Source organism: Phyllobates terribilis, unplaced genomic scaffold (assembly GCF_046119375.1).
Source record: "Phyllobates terribilis strain yellow unplaced genomic scaffold, ASM4611937v1 Scaffold_160__1_contigs__length_4322635, whole genome shotgun sequence".
In the NCBI taxonomy this organism is placed as follows: Eukaryota; Metazoa; Chordata; class Amphibia; order Anura; family Dendrobatidae; genus Phyllobates; species Phyllobates terribilis.
Genome location: NW_027362920.1, coordinates 3,424,599 through 3,445,033, shown reverse-complemented (window position 1 = coordinate 3,445,033; position 20,435 = coordinate 3,424,599). Strand labels below are relative to the sequence as shown.

General features: G+C 44.7%; 14 non-coding genes across 14 annotated transcripts; all 14 read left to right on the top strand.

Annotated features, from left to right (window-relative positions):
* Window positions 1–915: 915 nt before the first annotated feature.
* On the top strand, window positions 916–1,106 carry LOC141207558 (U2 spliceosomal RNA). The gene has a single exon (XR_012277890.1). It is a non-coding gene; the product is annotated as a U2 spliceosomal RNA (small nuclear RNA).
* Window positions 1,107–2,224: 1,118 nt separating this feature from the next.
* LOC141207557 (U2 spliceosomal RNA) lies at window positions 2,225–2,415 on the top strand. Its single transcript, XR_012277889.1, has one exon. It is a non-coding gene; the product is annotated as a U2 spliceosomal RNA (small nuclear RNA).
* A 1,117-nt stretch (window positions 2,416–3,532) lies between these two features.
* On the top strand, window positions 3,533–3,723 carry LOC141207556 (U2 spliceosomal RNA). Its single transcript, XR_012277888.1, has one exon. It is a non-coding gene; the product is annotated as a U2 spliceosomal RNA (small nuclear RNA).
* A 1,115-nt stretch (window positions 3,724–4,838) lies between these two features.
* Window positions 4,839–5,029, top strand: LOC141207555 (U2 spliceosomal RNA). The gene has a single exon (XR_012277887.1). It is a non-coding gene; the product is annotated as a U2 spliceosomal RNA (small nuclear RNA).
* A 1,115-nt stretch (window positions 5,030–6,144) lies between these two features.
* On the top strand, window positions 6,145–6,335 carry LOC141207554 (U2 spliceosomal RNA). Its single transcript, XR_012277886.1, has one exon. It is a non-coding gene; the product is annotated as a U2 spliceosomal RNA (small nuclear RNA).
* Window positions 6,336–7,450: 1,115 nt separating this feature from the next.
* LOC141207553 (U2 spliceosomal RNA) lies at window positions 7,451–7,641 on the top strand. Its single transcript, XR_012277885.1, has one exon. It is a non-coding gene; the product is annotated as a U2 spliceosomal RNA (small nuclear RNA).
* A 1,115-nt stretch (window positions 7,642–8,756) lies between these two features.
* On the top strand, window positions 8,757–8,947 carry LOC141207552 (U2 spliceosomal RNA). Its single transcript, XR_012277884.1, has one exon. It is a non-coding gene; the product is annotated as a U2 spliceosomal RNA (small nuclear RNA).
* Window positions 8,948–11,355: 2,408 nt separating this feature from the next.
* Window positions 11,356–11,542, top strand: LOC141207267 (U2 spliceosomal RNA). The gene has a single exon (XR_012277684.1). It is a non-coding gene; the product is annotated as a U2 spliceosomal RNA (small nuclear RNA).
* A 1,115-nt stretch (window positions 11,543–12,657) lies between these two features.
* Window positions 12,658–12,848, top strand: LOC141207550 (U2 spliceosomal RNA). Its single transcript, XR_012277882.1, has one exon. It is a non-coding gene; the product is annotated as a U2 spliceosomal RNA (small nuclear RNA).
* A 1,118-nt stretch (window positions 12,849–13,966) lies between these two features.
* Window positions 13,967–14,157, top strand: LOC141207548 (U2 spliceosomal RNA). The gene has a single exon (XR_012277881.1). It is a non-coding gene; the product is annotated as a U2 spliceosomal RNA (small nuclear RNA).
* Window positions 14,158–15,275: 1,118 nt separating this feature from the next.
* On the top strand, window positions 15,276–15,466 carry LOC141207547 (U2 spliceosomal RNA). The gene has a single exon (XR_012277880.1). It is a non-coding gene; the product is annotated as a U2 spliceosomal RNA (small nuclear RNA).
* A 1,115-nt stretch (window positions 15,467–16,581) lies between these two features.
* LOC141207210 (U2 spliceosomal RNA) lies at window positions 16,582–16,772 on the top strand. The gene has a single exon (XR_012277631.1). It is a non-coding gene; the product is annotated as a U2 spliceosomal RNA (small nuclear RNA).
* A 1,115-nt stretch (window positions 16,773–17,887) lies between these two features.
* Window positions 17,888–18,078, top strand: LOC141207546 (U2 spliceosomal RNA). The gene has a single exon (XR_012277879.1). It is a non-coding gene; the product is annotated as a U2 spliceosomal RNA (small nuclear RNA).
* A 1,115-nt stretch (window positions 18,079–19,193) lies between these two features.
* On the top strand, window positions 19,194–19,384 carry LOC141207545 (U2 spliceosomal RNA). The gene has a single exon (XR_012277878.1). It is a non-coding gene; the product is annotated as a U2 spliceosomal RNA (small nuclear RNA).
* Window positions 19,385–20,435: the final 1,051 nt, after the last annotated feature.

Genomic DNA, 20,435 nt, shown 5'->3' with positions numbered 1-20,435 from the left:
GATGCAATGCTATCTTTCTAGCTCTCCCTTTTTACTTCCTTTTGGATAAACAGACATATTAGGCAAGCATTTTGGAGCTTTCACCTAAATAACTACAGGTGGTGAGATAAGCTGCACAATATAATTGACCTTTCAGTATATTGTTGCACACACACCATCTATTTAGCAAATGCCCTTGTTATCAACAGCAGCCTTTTAAACTCACCTGAGCTAACAGGTATGTGCGCTGGTTACTCTGCTGCGCTTAAAATTTCTTTTTTGGTTTGCTACAATGCCTTTTCTGAAACGTTGTCTCCTTCTGCTGGAACACTGACTTCTTTCATTTAATGCCTGCAGACTATAAAAGAGAACCCAACCCAAAAAGTTTGGTTGATTAGTCTGTGGCATTCTGTTAAACTGTTGCTTATGGCGGTCTCTGTGAGCTTCTCAGCGACATTCAGCCAGCCAGGTATCCTGCCTGCAGTAGATGGAATGTGGCAATGGAACGCTGGCTGCGCGTGTCATAATAGGCTCTGAGCCTTTATATACCTGTGCACAGCAGCAGCCACCTTCAGTCTGCTGCTGGACAGCCAGCAGCAGCAGCAGCAGCAGGAGAGGTATGTAATCAGGAGCCCTCCTGCTAAGGGTAGACAGCTGCTCGTTCCACCCCACCCCCCGCCTTAATTGGTTCTCCTCCCTTCCAACGGTGTTGAGGCGGGTGGGAACAGCAGGGGGTGAAGGTGCTGTGTTTAAAGAGGTGGAGTTATGCAGATCTAAAACGCGTGGATTGCAGCAGCAGCAAGCCGAAAAGTGCAGGCATGTAAGGGATCTAGAGGTTGACAACATGTCTTCTTAACGGGAGTCCAGGAGCTCATCTCCACAAATGGACTTTTCAGGATCCTTGGGTGGCTCCGTAGTTTGAAACCAATTCTGGTTATCGCTTCTCGGCCTTTTGGCTAAGATCAAGTGTAGTATCTGTTCTTATCAGTTTAATATCTGATACGTCCCCTATCTGGGGACCATATATTAAATGGATTTTTAGAACAGGGAGATGGAAAAAGAGCTTGCTCTGTCCACTCCACGCATTGACCTGGTATTGCAGTATCTCCAGGACCGGTGCACCCCTTCTTTAATGCAGTTTCTAAAATCAGAAAGAATTGAATTCAATGTTTTTTGTTCATTTTGCTTGTTTGTCGGATTTTGGGATGGACTCTTTGGCTTTGCTTTTCTTCTCCTCATTGGATTTTTCATGTTCAAAGTTGCAGAAGCCAGATTACAAGCTCATTTTGGTTCAACTTCAGCAACTGTGCATTGCATTGCCATGTAATGTGATGCAATGCTATCTTTCTAGCTCTCCCTTTTTACTTCCTTTTGGATAAACAGACATATTAGGCAAGCATTTTGGAGCTTTCACCTAAATAACTACAGGTGGTGAGATAAGCTGCACAATATAATTGACCTTTCAGTATATTGTTGCACACACACCATCTATTTAGCAAATGCCCTTGTTATCAACAGCAGCCTTTTAAACTCACCTGAGCTAACAGGTATGTGCGCTGGTTACTCTGCTGCGCTTAAAATTTCTTTTTTGGTTTGCTACAATGCCTTTTCTGAAACGTTGTCTCCTTCTGCTGGAACACTGACTTCTTTCATTTAATGCCTGCAGACTATAAAAGAGAACCCAACCCAAAAAGTTTGGTTGATTAGTCTGTGGCATTCTGTTAAACTGTTGCTTATGGCGGTCTCTGTGAGCTTCTCAGCGACATTCAGCCAGCCAGGTATCCTGCCTGCAGTAGATGGAATGTGGCAATGGAACGCTGGCTGCGCGTGTCATAATAGGCTCTGAGCCTTTATATACCTGTGCACAGCAGCAGCCACCTTCAGTCTGCTGCTGGACAGCCAGCAGCAGCAGCAGCAGCAGGAGAGGTATGTAATCAGGAGCCCTCCTGCTAAGGGTAGACAGCTGCTCGTTCCACCCCACCCCCCGCCTTAATTGGTTCTCCTCCCTTCCAACGGTGTTGAGGCGGGTGGGAACAGCAGGGGGTGAAGGTGCTGTGTTTAAAGAGGTGGAGTTATGCAGATCTAAAACGCGTGGATTGCAGCAGCAGCAAGCCGAAAAGTGCAGGCATGTAAGGGATCTAGAGGTTGACAACATGTCTTCTTAACGGGAGTCCAGGAGCTCATCTCCACAAATGGACTTTTCAGGATCCTTGGGTGGCTCCGTAGTTTGAAACCAATTCTGGTTATCGCTTCTCGGCCTTTTGGCTAAGATCAAGTGTAGTATCTGTTCTTATCAGTTTAATATCTGATACGTCCCCTATCTGGGGACCATATATTAAATGGATTTTTAGAACAGGGAGATGGAAAAAGAGCTTGCTCTGTCCACTCCACGCATTGACCTGGTATTGCAGTATCTCCAGGACCGGTGCACCCCTTCTTTAATGCAGTTTCTAAAATCAGAAAGAATTGAATTCAATGTTTTTTGTTCATTTTGCTTGTTTGTCGGATTTTGGGATGGACTCTTTGGCTTTGCTTTTCTTCTCCTCATTGGATTTTTCATGTTCAAAGTTGCAGAAGCCAGATTACAAGCTCATTTTGGTTCAACTTCAGCAACTGTGCATTGCATTGCCATGTAATGTGATGCAATGCTATCTTTCTAGCTCTCCCTTTTTACTTCCTTTTGGATAAACAGACATATTAGGCAAGCATTTTGGAGCTTTCACCTAAATAACTACAGGTGGTGAGATAAGCTGCACAATATAATTGACCTTTCAGTATATTGTTGCACACACACCATCTATTTACAAATGCCCTTGTTATCAACAGCAGCCTTTTAAACTCACCTGAGCTAACAGGTATGTGCGCTGGTTACTCTGCTGCGCTTAAAATTTCTTTTTTGGTTTGCTACAATGCCTTTTCTGAAACGTTGTCTCCTTCTGCTGGAACACTGACTTCTTTCATTTAATGCCTGCAGACTATAAAAGAGAACCCAACCCAAAAAGTTTGGTTGATTAGTCTGTGGCATTCTGTTAAACTGTTGCTTATGGCGGTCTCTGTGAGCTTCTCAGCGACATTCAGCCAGCCAGGTATCCTGCCTGCAGTAGATGGAATGTGGCAATGGAACGCTGGCTGCGCGTGTCATAATAGGCTCTGAGCCTTTATATACCTGTGCACAGCAGCAGCCACCTTCAGTCTGCTGCTGGACAGCCAGCAGCAGCAGCAGCAGCAGGAGAGGTATGTAATCAGGAGCCCTCCTGCTAAGGGTAGACAGCTGCTCGTTCCACCCCACCCCCCGCCTTAATTGGTTCTCCTCCCTTCCAACGGTGTTGAGGCGGGTGGGAACAGCAGGGGGTGAAGGTGCTGTGTTTAAAGAGGTGGAGTTATGCAGATCTAAAACGCGTGGATTGCAGCAGCAGCAAGCCGAAAAGTGCAGGCATGTAAGGGATCTAGAGGTTGACAACATGTCTTCTTAACGGGAGTCCAGGAGCTCATCTCCACAAATGGACTTTTCAGGATCCTTGGGTGGCTCCGTAGTTTGAAACCAATTCTGGTTATCGCTTCTCGGCCTTTTGGCTAAGATCAAGTGTAGTATCTGTTCTTATCAGTTTAATATCTGATACGTCCCCTATCTGGGGACCATATATTAAATGGATTTTTAGAACAGGGAGATGGAAAAAGAGCTTGCTCTGTCCACTCCACGCATTGACCTGGTATTGCAGTATCTCCAGGACCGGTGCACCCCTTCTTTAATGCAGTTTCTAAAATCAGAAAGAATTGAATTCAATGTTTTTTGTTCATTTTGCTTGTTTGTCGGATTTTGGGATGGACTCTTTGGCTTTGCTTTTCTTCTCCTCATTGGATTTTTCATGTTCAAAGTTGCAGAAGCCAGATTACAAGCTCATTTTGGTTCAACTTCAGCAACTGTGCATTGCATTGCCATGTAATGTGATGCAATGCTATCTTTCTAGCTCTCCCTTTTTACTTCCTTTTGGATAAACAGACATATTAGGCAAGCATTTTGGAGCTTTCACCTAAATAACTACAGGTGGTGAGATAAGCTGCACAATATAATTGACCTTTCAGTATATTGTTGCACACACACCATCTATTTAGCAAATGCCCTTGTTATCAACAGCAGCCTTTTAAACTCACCTGAGCTAACAGGTATGTGCGCTGGTTACTCTGCTGCGCTTAAAATTTCTTTTTTGGTTTGCTACAATGCCTTTTCTGAAACGTTGTCTCCTTCTGCTGGAACACTGACTTCTTTCATTTAATGCCTGCAGACTATAAAAGAGAACCCAACCCAAAAAGTTTGGTTGATTAGTCTGTGGCATTCTGTTAAACTGTTGCTTATGGCGGTCTCTGTGAGCTTCTCAGCGACATTCAGCCAGCCAGGTATCCTGCCTGCAGTAGATGGAATGTGGCAATGGAACGCTGGCTGCGCGTGTCATAATAGGCTCTGAGCCTTTATATACCTGTGCACAGCAGCAGCCACCTTCAGTCTGCTGCTGGACAGCCAGCAGCAGCAGCAGCAGGAGAGGTATGTAATCAGGAGCCCTCCTGCTAAGGGTAGACAGCTGCTCGTTCCACCCCACCCCCCACCTTAATTGGTTCTCCTCCCTTCCAACGGTGTTGAGGCGGGTGGGAACAGCAGGGGGTGAAGGTGCTGTGTTTAAAGAGGTGGAGTTATGCAGATCTAAAACGCGTGGATTGCAGCAGCAGCAAGCCGAAAAGTGCAGGCATGTAAGGGATCTAGAGGTTGACAACATGTCTTCTTAACGGGAGTCCAGGAGCTCATCTCCACAAATGGACTTTTCAGGATCCTTGGGTGGCTCCGTAGTTTGAAACCAATTCTGGTTATCGCTTCTCGGCCTTTTGGCTAAGATCAAGTGTAGTATCTGTTCTTATCAGTTTAATATCTGATACGTCCCCTATCTGGGGACCATATATTAAATGGATTTTTAGAACAGGGAGATGGAAAAAGAGCTTGCTCTGTCCACTCCACGCATTGACCTGGTATTGCAGTATCTCCAGGACCGGTGCACCCCTTCTTTAATGCAGTTTCTAAAATCAGAAAGAATTGAATTCAATGTTTTTTGTTCATTTTGCTTGTTTGTCGGATTTTGGGATGGACTCTTTGGCTTTGCTTTTCTTCTCCTCATTGGATTTTTCATGTTCAAAGTTGCAGAAGCCAGATTACAAGCTCATTTTGGTTCAACTTCATCAACTGTGCATTGCATTGCCATGTAATGTGATGCAATGCTATCTTTCTAGCTCTCCCTTTTTACTTCCTTTTGGATAAACAGACATATTAGGCAAGCATTTTGGAGCTTTCACCTAAATAACTACAGGTGGTGAGATAAGCTGCACAATATAATTGACCTTTCAGTATATTGTTGCACACACACCATCTATTTAGCAAATGCCCTTGTTATCAACAGCAGCCTTTTAAACTCACCTGAGCTAACAGGTATGTGCGCTGGTTACTCTGCTGCGCTTAAAATTTCTTTTTTGGTTTGCTACAATGCCTTTTCTGAAACGTTGTCTCCTTCTGCTGGAACACTGACTTCTTTCATTTAATGCCTGCAGACTATAAAAGAGAACCCAACCCAAAAAGTTTGGTTGATTAGTCTGTGGCATTCTGTTAAACTGTTGCTTATGGCGGTCTCTGTGAGCTTCTCAGCGACATTCAGCCAGCCAGGTATCCTGCCTGCAGTAGATGGAATGTGGCAATGGAACGCTGGCTGCGCGTGTCATAATAGGCTCTGAGCCTTTATATACCTGTGCACAGCAGCAGCCACCTTCAGTCTGCTGCTGGACAGCCAGCAGCAGCAGCAGCAGGAGAGGTATGTAATCAGGAGCCCTCCTGCTAAGGGTAGACAGCTGCTCGTTCCACCCCACCCCCCGCCTTAATTGGTTCTCCTCCCTTCCAACGGTGTTGAGGCGGGTGGGAACAGCAGGGGGTGAAGGTGCTGTGTTTAAAGAGGTGGAGTTATGCAGATCTAAAACGCGTGGATTGCAGCAGCAGCAAGCCGAAAAGTGCAGGCATGTAAGGGATCTAGAGGTTGACAACATGTCTTCTTAACGGGAGTCCAGGAGCTCATCTCCACAAATGGACTTTTCAGGATCCTTGGGTGGCTCCGTAGTTTGAAACCAATTCTAGTTATCGCTTCTCGGCCTTTTGGCTAAGATCAAGTGTAGTATCTGTTCTTATCAGTTTAATATCTGATACGTCCCCTATCTGGGGACCATATATTAAATGGATTTTTAGAACAGGGAGATGGAAAAAGAGCTTGCTCTGTCCACTCCACGCATTGACCTGGTATTGCAGTATCTCCAGGACCGGTGCACCCCTTCTTTAATGCAGTTTCTAAAATCAGAAAGAATTGAATTCAATGTTTTTTGTTCATTTTGCTTGTTTGTCGGATTTTGGGATGGACTCTTTGGCTTTGCTTTTCTTCTCCTCATTGGATTTTTCATGTTCAAAGTTGCAGAAGCCAGATTACAAGCTCATTTTGGTTCAACTTCAGCAACTGTGCATTGCATTGCCATGTAATGTGATGCAATGCTATCTTTCTAGCTCTCCCTTTTTACTTCCTTTTGGATAAACAGACATATTAGGCAAGCATTTTGGAGCTTTCACCTAAATAACTACAGGTGGTGAGATAAGCTGCACAATATAATTGACCTTTCAGTATATTGTTGCACACACACCATCTATTTAGCAAATGCCCTTGTTATCAACAGCAGCCTTTTAAACTCACCTGAGCTAACAGGTATGTGCGCTGGTTACTCTGCTGCGCTTAAAATTTCTTTTTTGGTTTGCTACAATGCCTTTTCTGAAACGTTGTCTCCTTCTGCTGGAACACTGACTTCTTTCATTTAATGCCTGCAGACTAAAAAAGAGAACCCAACCCAAAAAGTTTGGTTGATTAGTCTGTGGCATTCTGTTAAACTGTTGCTTATGGCGGTCTCTGTGAGCTTCTCAGCGACATTCAGCCAGCCAGGTATCCTGCCTGCAGTAGATGGAATGTGGCAATGGAACGCTGGCTGCGCGTGTCATAATAGGCTCTGAGCCTTTATATACCTGTGCACAGCAGCAGCCACCTTCAGTCTGCTGCTGGACAGCCAGCAGCAGCAGCAGCAGGAGAGGTATGTAATCAGGAGCCCTCCTGCTAAGGGTAGACAGCTGCTCGTTCCACCCCACCCCCCGCCTTAATTGGTTCTCCTCCCTTCCAACGGTGTTGAGGCGGGTGGGAACAGCAGGGGGTGAAGGTGCTGTGTTTAAAGAGGTGGAGTTATGCAGATCTAAAACGCGTGGATTGCAGCAGCAGCAAGCCGAAAAGTGCAGGCATGTAAGGGATCTAGAGGTTGACAACATGTCTTCTTAACGGGAGTCCAGGAGCTCATCTCCACAAATGGACTTTTCAGGATCCTTGGGTGGCTCCGTAGTTTGAAACCAATTCTGGTTATCGCTTCTCGGCCTTTTGGCTAAGATCAAGTGTAGTATCTGTTCTTATCAGTTTAATATCTGATACGTCCCCTATCTGGGGACCATATATTAAATGGATTTTTAGAACAGGGAGATGGAAAAAGAGCTTGCTCTGTCCACTCCACGCATTGACCTGGTATTGCAGTATCTCCAGGACCGGTGCACCCCTTCTTTAATGCAGTTTCTAAAATCAGAAAGAATTGAATTCAATGTTTTTTGTTCATTTTGCTTGTTTGTCGGATTTTGGGATGGACTCTTTGGCTTTGCTTTCCTTCTCCTCATTGGATTTTTCATGTTCAAAGTTGCAGAAGCCAGATTACAAGCTCATTTTGGTTCAACTTCAGCAACTGTGCATTGCATTGCCATGTAATGTGATGCAATGCTATCTTTCTAGCTCTCCCTTTTTACTTCCTTTTGGATAAACAGACATATTAGGCAAGCATTTTGGAGCTTTCACCTAAATAACTACAGGTGGTGAGATAAGCTGCACAATATAATTGACCTTTCAGTATATTGTTGCACACACACCATCTATTTAGCAAATGCCCTTGTTATCAACAGCAGCCTTTTAAACTCACCTGAGCTAACAGGTATGTGCGCTGGTTACTCTGCTGCGCTTAAAATTTCTTTTTTGGTTTGCTACAATGCCTTTTCTGAAACGTTGTCTCCTTCTGCTGGAACACTGACTTCTTTCATTTAATGCCTGCAGACTATAAAAGAGAACCCAACCCAAAAAGTTTGGTTGATTAGTCTGTGGCATTCTGTTAAACTGTTGCTTATGGCGGTCTCTGTGAGCTTCTCAGCGACATTCAGCCAGCCAGGTATCCTGCCTGCAGTAGATGGAATGTGGCAATGGAACGCTGGCTGCGCGTGTCATAATAGGCTCTGAGCCTTTATATACCTGTGCACAGCAGCAGCCACCTTCAGTCTGCTGCTGGACAGCCAGCAGCAGCAGCAGCAGGAGAGGTATGTAATCAGGAGCCCTCCTGCTAAGGGTAGACAGCTGCTCGTTCCACCCCACCCCCCGCCTTAATTGGTTCTCCTCCCTTCCAACGGTGTTGAGGCGGGTGGGAACAGCAGGGGGTGAAGGTGCTGTGTTTAAAGAGGTGGAGTTATGCAGATCTAAAACGCGTGGATTGCAGCAGCAGCAAGCCGAAAAGTGCAGGCATGTAAGGGATCTAGAGGTTGACAACATGTCTTCTTAACGGGAGTCCAGGAGCTCATCTCCACAAATGGACTTTTCAGGATCCTTGGGTGGCTCCGTAGTTTGAAACCAATTCTGGTTATCGCTTCTCGGCCTTTTGGCTAAGATCAAGTGTAGTATCTGTTCTTATCAGTTTAATATCTGATACGTCCCCTATCTGGGGACCATATATTAAATGGATTTTTAGAACAGGGAGATGGAAAAAGAGCTTGCTCTGTCCACTCCACGCATTGACCTGGTATTGCAGTATCTCCAGGACCGGTGCACCCCTTCTTTAATGCAGTTTCTAAAATCAGAAAGAATTGAATTCAATGTTTTTTGTTCATTTTGCTTGTTTGTCGGATTTTGGGATGGACTCTTTGGCTTTGCTTTTCTTCTCCTCATTGGATTTTTCATGTTCAAAGTTGCAGAAGCCAGATTACAAGCTCATTTTGGTTCAACTTCAGCAACTGTGCATTGCATTGCCATGTAATGTGATGCAATGCTATCTTTCTAGCTCTCCCTTTTTACTTCCTTTTGGATAAACAGACATATTAGGCAAGCATTTTGGAGCTTTCACCTAAATAACTACAGGTGGTGAGATAAGCTGCACAATATAATTGACCTTTCAGTATATTGTTGCACACACACCATCTATTTAGCAAATGCCCTTGTTATCAACAGCAGCCTTTTAAACTCACCTGAGCTAACAGGTATGTGCGCTGGTTACTCTGCTGCGCTTAAAATTTCTTTTTTGGTTTGCTACAATGCCTTTTCTGAAACGTTGTCTCCTTCTGCTGGAACACTGACTTCTTTCATTTAATGCCTGCAGACTATAAAAGAGAACCCAACCCAAAAAGTTTGGTTGATTAGTCTGTGGCATTCTGTTAAACTGTTGCTTATGGCGGTCTCTGTGAGCTTCTCAGCGACATTCAGCCAGCCAGGTATCCTGCCTGCAGTAGATGGAATGTGGCAATGGAACGCTGGCTGCGCGTGTCATAATAGGCTCTGAGCCTTTATATACCTGTGCACAGCAGCAGCCACCTTCAGTCTGCTGCTGGACAGCCAGCAGCAGCAGCAGGAGAGGTATGTAATCAGGAGCCCTCCTGCTAAGGGTAGACAGCTGCTCGTTCCACCCCACCCCCTGCCTTAATTGGTTCTCCTCCCTTCCTACGGTGTTGAGGCGGGTGGGAACAGCAGGGGGTGAAGGTGCTGTGTTTAAAGAGGTGGAGTTATGCAGATCTAAAACGCGTGGATTGCAGCAGCAGCAAGCCGAAAAGTGCAGGCATGTAAGGGATCTAGAGGTTGACAACATGTCTTCTTAACGGGAGTCCAGGAGCTCATCTCCACAAATGGACTTTTCAGGATCCTTGGGTGGCTCCGTAGTTTGAAACCAATTCTGGTTATCGCTTCTCGGCCTTTTGGCTAAGATCAGGTGCAGTGATCTACCAGTTGCTGCCTTGGCCTTGGCTAGGAGGTGCCCAGGGTACCCGGCTCCTTGGCCTGGGGGGATCGCTTTGTCTAACGGCAGGGCTTCACCCTCCTGCTGCTATTGGGGAGTCGGATTAGTCCCTGGGCAACGAGAGGCGATCATCGTGTCACCACACATAGCTGTGGGGGGCAGTTCTTTTGGAGGAAGAAGATGGAGTTGACGAGGAAGAGGAACTGTTTACGGTTCTATGTGAAGACGGAGTTAGAGGATTTTTCGTTGGAGGAGAATCAGATCTTGGATATTCTGTTCAAGTATGGGACGATCATTGAAGAGGACATTTTTTGTATGCAAGAAATCAAGTTTAAAAAGGTATTTGACGTAACACTGAAGTCTGAAGAAAAGTGTATTTGTCTTCTCAAGAATTGGGAAGGAAAAGAAATTGGAGTTAATGCTCTTTTTGCTGGAAGGCCGAAAAAGGTGGTTATCTGTATGGATGACCCCTTTGTAGAGATGGAGGAAGTGATGGAGTTTTTGAAGCCATGGAGTATTTTGGTAAAATTCCAGAAGGACTACTTAAATAAAGTGGGAGTCTGGAATGGGAAGAGAAGTTTCCTAGTTTGGGAAAATGGACAAAATGAACTAAGTTTAGGAAGGATTGTTATAAATGGTAAATGTGGATTCAGTTATGTGGAAAATGGTAAAAGAAGAATTGATAATGGGAAACCTGGATTTTGTTATGAGGAAGGTGGGAAAAAAGAGGAGAAAGGGAAAAAGATATTTGAAGAATCGTTTGAAGATTGTAAAGAGAAAGAAGACAAAGATATACAAGTAGTTGAAAATAAGAAGGAGTTTGTGGGAGAGAAGCAGGAGTTCTCAGGAGTTGGGGACTCTATGTTTTGCAGACTGGAGAGAGTACCTAGAAGTAAAGACGTTAAGGAAAAAAGGAAGGTGGATGATAAGGGAAAAGAGAAAGTAATGCAGGATTGTGTTGATACCAGTGCTGAAGCTGAAGAAGATGAAAAGATTTTGCTGCAAGGTTTTGACTGGAAATTGTTGGACATGTCATGGAGGAAGAAGAAACGTGGAAGAAGAAAAATGTTGAGTTGATGTTTTTGTTGGAAGTTTTTTGTTGTTGATGTAAGGATATGTTATGTTATGTTTTATTTATTAATTATCATTAAATTTTCTTAAAAAAACAAAAAGTTGAATTCGGATGATGAAGGCGTAGGCGACATTTTTTTGGTTATCCATGCAAATGGAATTTAATTTATGTCGCGTCTTCTGACGCATTCAATTAAAAAAATCTGTTCTTATCAGTTTAATATCTGATACGTCCCCTATCTGGGGACCATATATTAAATGGATTTTTAGAACAGGGAGATGGAAAAAGAGCTTGCTCTGTCCACTCCACGCATTGACCTGGTATTGCAGTATCTCCAGGACCGGTGCACCCCTTCTTTAATGCAGTTTCTAAAATCAGAAAGAATTGAATTCAATGTTTTTTGTTCATTTTGCTTGTTTGTCGGATTTTGGGATGGACTCTTTGGCTTTGCTTTTCTTCTCCTCATTGGATTTTTCATGTTCAAAGTTGCAGAAGCCAGATTACAAGCTCATTTTGGTTCAACTTCAGCAACTGTGCATTGCATTGCCATGTAATGTGATGCAATGCTATCTTTCTAGCTCTCCCTTTTTACTTCCTTTTGGATAAACAGACATATTAGGCAAGCATTTTGGAGCTTTCACCTAAATAACTACAGGTGGTGAGATAAGCTGCACAATATAATTGACCTTTCAGTATATTGTTGCACACACACCATCTATTTAGCAAATGCCCTTGTTATCAACAGCAGCCTTTTAAACTCACCTGAGCTAACAGGTATGTGCGCTGGTTACTCTGCTGCGCTTAAAATTTCTTTTTTGGTTTGCTACAATGCCTTTTCTGAAACGTTGTCTCCTTCTGCTGGAACACTGACTTCTTTCATTTAATGCCTGCAGACTATAAAAGAGAACCCAACCCAAAAAGTTTGGTTGATTAGTCTGTGGCATTCTGTTAAACTGTTGCTTATGGCGGTCTCTGTGAGCTTCTCAGCGACATTCAGCCAGCCAGGTATCCTGCCTGCAGTAGATGGAATGTGGCAATGGAACGCTGGCTGCGCGTGTCATAATAGGCTCTGAGCCTTTATATACCTGTGCACAGCAGCAGCCACCTTCAGTCTGCTGCTGGACAGCCAGCAGCAGCAGCAGCAGGAGAGGTATGTAATCAGGAGCCCTCCTGCTAAGGGTAGACAGCTGCTCGTTCCACCCCACCCCCCGCCTTAATTGGTTCTCCTCCCTTCCAACGGTGTTGAGGCGGGTGGGAACAGCAGGGGGTGAAGGTGCTGTGTTTAAAGAGGTGGAGTTATGCAGATCTAAAACGCGTGGATTGCAGCAGCAGCAAGCCGAAAAGTGCAGGCATGTAAGGGATCTAGAGGTTGACAACATGTCTTCTTAACGGGAGTCCAGGAGCTCATCTCCACAAATGGACTTTTCAGGATCCTTGGGTGGCTCCGTAGTTTGAAACCAATTCTGGTTATCGCTTCTCGGCCTTTTGGCTAAGATCAAGTGTAGTATCTGTTCTTATCAGTTTAATATCTGATACGTCCCCTATCTGGGGACCATATATTAAATGGATTTTTAGAACAGGGAGATGGAAAAAGAGCTTGCTCTGTCCACTCCACGCATTGACCTGGTATTGCAGTATCTCCAGGACCGGTGCACCCCTTCTTTAATGCAGTTTCTAAAATCAGAAAGAATTGAATTCAATGTTTTTTGTTCATTTTGCTTGTTTGTCGGATTTTGGGATGGACTCTTTGGCTTTGCTTTTCTTCTCCTCATTGGATTTTTCATGTTCAAAGTTGCAGAAGCCAGATTACAAGCTCATTTTGGTTCAACTTCAGCAACTGTGCATTGCATTGCCATGTAATGTGATGCAATGCTATCTTTCTAGCTCTCCCTTTTTACTTCCTTTTGGATAAACAGACATATTAGGCAAGCATTTTGGAGCTTTCACCTAAATAACTACAGGTGGTGAGATAAGCTGCACAATATAATTGACCTTTCAGTATATTGTTGCACACACACCATCTATTTAGCAAATGCCCTTGTTATCAACAGCAGCCTTTTAAACTCACCTGAGCTAACAGGTATGTGCGCTGGTTACTCTGCTGCGCTTAAAATTTCTTTTTTGGTTTGCTACAATGCCTTTTCTGAAACGTTGTCTCCTTCTGCTGGAACACTGACTTCTTTCATTTAATGCCTGCAGACTATAAAAGAGAACCCAACCCAAAAAGTTTGGTTGATTAGTCTGTGGCATTCTGTTAAACTGTTGCTTATGGCGGTCTCTGTGAGCTTCTCAGCGACATTCAGCCAGCCAGGTATCCTGCCTGCAGTAGATGGAATGTGGCAATGGAACGCTGGCTGCGCGTGTCATAATACTCTCTGAGCCTTTATATACCTGTGCACAGCAGCAGCCACCTTCAGTCTGCTGCTGGACAGCCAGCAGCAGCAGCAGCAGCAGGAGAGGTATGTAATCAGGAGCCCTCCTGCTAAGGGTAGACAGCTGCTCGTTCCACCCCACCCCCCGCCTTAATTGGTTCTCCTCCCTTCCAACGGTGTTGAGGCGGGTGGGAACAGCAGGGGGTGAAGGTGCTGTGTTTAAAGAGGTGGAGTTATGCAGATCTAAAACGCGTGGATTGCAGCAGCAGCAAGCCGAAAAGTGCAGGCATGTAAGGGATCTAGAGGTTGACAACATGTCTTCTTAACGGGAGTCCAGGAGCTCATCTCCACAAATGGACTTTTCAGGATCCTTGGGTGGCTCCGTAGTTTGAAACCAATTCTGGTTATCGCTTCTCGGCCTTTTGGCTAAGATCAAGTGTAGTATCTGTTCTTATCAGTTTAATATCTGATACGTCCCCTATCTGGGGACCATATATTAAATGGATTTTTAGAACAGGGAGATGGAAAAAGAGCTTGCTCTGTCCACTCCACGCATTGACCTGGTATTGCAGTATCTCCAGGACCGGTGCACCCCTTCTTTAATGCAGTTTCTAAAATCAGAAAGAATTGAATTCAATGTTTTTTGTTCATTTTGCTTGTTTGTCGGATTTTGGGATGGACTCTTTGGCTTTGCTTTTCTTCTCCTCATTGGATTTTTCATGTTCAAAGTTGCAGAAGCCAGATTACAAGCTCATTTTGGTTCAACTTCAGCAACTGTGCATTGCATTGCCATGTAATGTGATGCAATGCTATCTTTCTAGCTCTCCCTTTTTACTTCCTTTTGGATAAACAGACATATTAGGCAAGCATTTTGGAGCTTTCACCTAAATAACTACAGGTGGTGAGATAAGCTGCACAATATAATTGACCTTTCAGTATATTGTTGCACACACACCATCTATTTAGCAAATGCCCTTGTTATCAACAGCAGCCTTTTAAACTCACCTGAGCTAACAGGTATGTGCGCTGGTTACTCTGCTGCGCTTAAAATTTCTTTTTTGGTTTGCTACAATGCCTTTTCTGAAACGTTGTCTCCTTCTGCTGGAACACTGACTTCTTTCATTTAATGCCTGCAGACTATAAAAGAGAACCCAACCCAAAAAGTTTGGTTGATTAGTCTGTGGCATTCTGTTAAACTGTTGCTTATGGCGGTCTCTGTGAGCTTCTCAGCGACATTCAGCCAGCCAGGTATCCTGCCTGCAGTAGATGGAATGTGGCAATGGAACGCTGGCTGCGCGTGTCATAATAGGCTCTGAGCCTTTATATACCTGTGCACAGCAGCAGCCACCTTCAGTCTGCTGCTGGACAGCCAGCAGCAGCAGCAGCAGCAGGAGAGGTATGTAATCAGGAGCCCTCCTGCTAAGGGTAGACAGCTGCTCGTTCCACCCCACCCCCCGCCTTAATTGGTTCTCCTCCCTTCCAACGGTGTTGAGGCGGGTGGGAACAGCAGGGGGTGAAGGTGCTGTGTTTAAAGAGGTGGAGTTATGCAGATCTAAAACGCGTGGATTGCAGCAGCAGCAAGCCGAAAAGTGCAGGCATGTAAGGGATCTAGAGGTTGACAACATGTCTTCTTAACGGGAGTCCAGGAGCTCATCTCCACAAATGGACTTTTCAGGATCCTTGGGTGGCTCCGTAGTTTGAAACCAATTCTGGTTATCGCTTCTCGGCCTTTTGGCTAAGATCAAGTGTAGTATCTGTTCTTATCAGTTTAATATCTGATACGTCCCCTATCTGGGGACCATATATTAAATGGATTTTTAGAACAGGGAGATGGAAAAAGAGCTTGCTCTGTCCACTCCACGCATTGACCTGGTATTGCAGTATCTCCAGGACCGGTGCACCCCTTCTTTAATGCAGTTTCTAAAATCAGAAAGAATTGAATTCAATGTTTTTTGTTCATTTTGCTTGTTTGTCGGATTTTGGGATGGACTCTTTGGCTTTGCTTTTCTTCTCCTCATTGGATTTTTCATGTTCAAAGTTGCAGAAGCCAGATTACAAGCTCATTTTGGTTCAACTTCAGCAACTGTGCATTGCATTGCCATGTAATGTGATGCAATGCTATCTTTCTAGCTCTCCCTTTTTACTTCCTTTTGGATAAACAGACATATTAGGCAAGCATTTTGGAGCTTTCACCTAAATAACTACAGGTGGTGAGATAAGCTGCACAATATAATTGACCTTTCAGTATATTGTTGCACACACACCATCTATTTAGCAAATGCCCTTGTTATCAACAGCAGCCTTTTAAACTCACCTGAGCTAACAGGTATGTGCGCTGGTTACTCTGCTGCGCTTAAAATTTCTTTTTTGGTTTGCTACAATGCCTTTTCTGAAACGTTGTCTCCTTCTGCTGGAACACTGACTTCTTTCATTTAATGCCTGCAGACTATAAAAGAGAACCCAACCCAAAAAGTTTGGTTGATTAGTCTGTGGCATTCTGTTAAACTGTTGCTTATGGCGGTCTCTGTGAGCTTCTCAGCGACATTCAGCCAGCCAGGTATCCTGCCTGCAGTAGATGGAATGTGGCAATGGAACGCTGGCTGCGCGTGTCATAATAGGCTCTGAGCCTTTATATACCTGTGCACAGCAGCAGCCACCTTCAGTCTGCTGCTGGACAGCCAGCAGCAGCAGCAGCAGGAGAGGTATGTAATCAGGAGCCCTCCTGCTAAGGGTAGACATCTGCTCGTTCCACCCCACCCCCCGCCTTAATTGGTTCTCCTCCCTTCCAACGGTGTTGAGGCGGGTGGGAACAGCAGGGGGTGAAGGTGCTGTGTTTAAAGAGGTGGAGTTATGCAGATCTAAAACGCGTGGATTGCAGCAGCAGCAAGCCGAAAAGTGCAGGCATGTAAGGGATCTAGAGGTTGACAACATGTCTTCTTAACGGGAGTCCAGGAGCTCATCTCCACAAATGGACTTTTCAGGATCCTTGGGTGGTTCCGTAGTTTGAAACCAATTCTGGTTATCGCTTCTCGGCCTTTTGGCTAAGATCAAGTGTAGTATCTGTTCTTATCAATTTAATATCTGATACGTCCCCTATCTGGGGACCATATATTAAATGGATTTTTAGAACAGGGAGATGGAAAAAGAGCTTGCTCTGTCCACTCCACGCATTGACCTGGTATTGCAGTATCTCCAGGACCGGTGCACCCCTTCTTTAATGCAGTTTCTAAAATCAGAAAGAATTGAATTCAATGTTTTTTGTTCATTTTGCTTGTTTGTCGGATTTTGGGATGGACTCTTTGGCTTTGCTTTTCTTCTCCTCATTGGATTTTTCATGTTCAAAGTTGCAGAAGCCAGATTACAAGCTCATTTTGGTTCAACTTCAGCAACTGTGCATTGCATTGCCATGTAATGTGATGCAATGCTATCTTTCTAGCTCTCCCTTTTTACTTCCTTTTGGATAAACAGACATATTAGGCAAGCATTTTGGAGCTTTCACCTAAATAACTACAGGTGGTGAGATAAGCTGCACAATATAATTGACCTTTCAGTATATTGTTGCACACACACCATCTATTTAGCAAATGCCCTTGTTATCAACAGCAGCCTTTTAAACTCACCTGAGCTAACAGGTATGTGCGCTGGTTACTCTGCTGCGCTTAAAATTTCTTTTTTGGTTTGCTACAATGCCTTTTCTGAAACGTTGTCTCCTTCTGCTGGAACACTGACTTCTTTCATTTAATGCCTGCAGACTATAAAAGAGAACCCAACCCAAAAAGTTTGGTTGATTAGTCTGTGGCATTCTGTTAAACTGTTGCTTATGGCGGTCTCTGTGAGCTTCTCAGCGACATTCAGCCAGCCAGGTATCCTGCCTGCAGTAGATGGAATGTGGCAATGGAACGCTGGCTGCGCGTGTCATAATAGGCTCTGAGCCTTTATATACCTGTGCACAGCAGCAGCCACCTTCAGTCTGCTGCTGGACAGCCAGCAGCAGCAGCAGCAGGAGAGGTATGTAATCAGGAGCCCTCCTGCTAAGGGTAGACAGCTGCTCGTTCCACCCCACCCCCCGCCTTAATTGGTTCTCCTCCCTTCCAACGGTGTTGAGGCGGGTGGGAACAGCAGGGGGTGAAGGTGCTGTGTTTAAAGAGGTGGAGTTATGCAGATCTAAAACGCGTGGATTGCAGCAGCAGCAAGCCGAAAAGTGCAGGCATGTAAGGGATCTAGAGGTTGACAACATGTCTTCTTAACGGGAGTCCAGGAGCTCATCTCCACAAATGGACTTTTCAGGATCCTTGGGTGGCTCCGTAGTTTGAAACCAATTCTGGTTATCGCTTCTCGGCCTTTTGGCTAAGATCAAGTGTAGTATCTGTTCTTATCAGTTTAATATCTGATACGTCCCCTATCTGGGGACCATATATTAAATGGATTTTTAGAACAGGGAGATGGAAAAAGAGCTTGCTCTGTCCACTCCACGCATTGACCTGGTATTGCAGTATCTCCAGGACCGGTGCACCCCTTCTTTAATGCAGTTTCTAAAATCAGAAAGAATTGAATTCAATGTTTTTTGTTCATTTTGCTTGTTTGTCGGATTTTGGGATGGACTCTTTGGCTTTGCTTTTCTTCTCCTCATTGGATTTTTCATGTTCAAAGTTGCAGAAGCCAGATTACAAGCTCATTTTGGTTCAACTTCAGCAACTGTGCATTGCATTGCCATGTAATGTGATGCAATGCTATCTTTCTAGCTCTCCCTTTTTACTTCCTTTTGGATAAACAGACATATTAGGCAAGCATTTTGGAGCTTTCACCTAAATAACTACAGGTGGTGAGATAAGCTGCACAATATAATTGACCTTTCAGTATATTGTTGCACACACACCATCTATTTAGCAAATGCCCTTGTTATCAACAGCAGCCTTTTAAACTCACCTGAGCTAACAGGTATGTGCGCTGGTTACTCTGCTGCGCTTAAAATTTCTTTTTTGGTTTGCTACAATGCCTTTTCTGAAACGTTGTCTCCTTCTGCTGGAACACTGACTTCTTTCATTTAATGCCTGCAGACTATAAAAGAGAACCCAACCCAAAAAGTTTGGTTGATTAGTCTGTGGCATTCTGTTAAACTGTTGCTTATGGCGGTCTCTGTGAGCTTCTCAGCGACATTCAGCCAGCCAGGTATCCTGCCTGCAGTAGATGGAATGTGGCAATGGAACGCTGGCTGCGCGTGTCATAATAGGCTCTGAGCCTTTATATACCTGTGCACAACAGCAGCCACCTTCAGTCTGCTGCTGGACAGCCAGCAGCAGCAGCAGCAGGAGAGGTATGTAATCAGGAGCCCTCCTGCTAAGGGTAGACAGCTGCTCGTTCCACCCCACCCCCCGCCTTAATTGGTTCTCCTCCCTTCCAACGGTGTTGAGGCGGGTGGGAACAGCAGGGGGTGAAGGTGCTGTGTTTAAAGAGGTGGAGTTATGCAGATCTAAAACGCGTGGATTGCAGCAGCAGCAAGCCGAAAAGTGCAGGCATGTAAGGGATCTAGAGGTTGACAACATGTCTTCTTAACGGGAGTCCAGGAGCTCATCTCCACAAATGGACTTTTCAGGATCCTTGGGTGGCTCCGTAGTTTGAAACCAATTCTGGTTATCGCTTCTCGGCCTTTTGGCTAAGATCAAGTGTAGTATCTGTTCTTATCAGTTTAATATCTGATACGTCCCCTATCTGGGGACCATATATTAAATGGATTTTTAGAACAGGGAGATGGAAAAAGAGCTTGCTCTGTCCACTCCACGCATTGACCTGGTATTGCAGTATCTCCAGGACCGGTGCACCCCTTCTTTAATGCAGTTTCTAAAATCAGAAAGAATTGAATTCAATGTTTTTTGTTCATTTTGCTTGTTTGTCGGATTTTGGGATGGACTCTTTGGCTTTGCTTTTCTTCTCCTCATTGGATTTTTCATGTTCAAAGTTGCAGAAGCCAGATTACAAGCTCATTTTGGTTCAACTTCAGCAACTGTGCATTGCATTGCCATGTAATGTGATGCAATGCTATCTTTCTAGCTCTCCCTTTTTACTTCCTTTTGGATAAACAGACATATTAGGCAAGCATTTTGGAGCTTTCACCTAAATAACTACAGGTGGTGAGATAAGCTGCACAATATAATTGACCTTTCAGTATATTGTTGCACACACACCATCTATTTAGCAAATGCCCTTGTTATCAACAGCAGCCTTTTAAACTCACCTGAGCTAACAGGTATGTGCGCTGGTTACTCTGCTGCGCTTAAAATTTCTTTTTTGGTTTGCTACAATGCCTTTTCTGAAACGTTGTCTCCTTCTGCTGGAACACTGACTTCTTTCATTTAATGCCTGCAGACTATAAAAGAGAACCCAACCCAAAAAGTTTGGTTGATTAGTCTGTGGCATTCTGTTAAACTGTTGCTTATGGCGGTCTCTGTGAGCTTCTCAGCGACATTCAGCCAGCCAGGTATCCTGCCTGCAGTAGATGGAATGTGGCAATGGAACGCTGGCTGCGCGTGTCATAATAGGCTCTGAGCCTTTATATACCTGTGCACAGCAGCAGCCACCTTCAGTCTGCTGCTGGACAGCCAGCAGCAGCAGCAGCAGGAGAGGTATGTAATCAGGAGCCCTCCTGCTAAGGGTAGACATCTGCTCGTTCCACCCCACCCCCCGCCTTAATTGGTTCTCCTCCCTTCCAACGGTGTTGAGGCGGGTGGGAACAGCAGGGGGTGAAGGTGCTGTGTTTAAAGAGGTGGAGTTATGCAGATCTAAAACGCGTGGATTGCAGCAGCAGCAAGCCGAAAAGTGCAGGCATGTAAGGGATCTAGAGGTTGACAACATGTCTTCTTAACGGGAGTCCAGGAGCT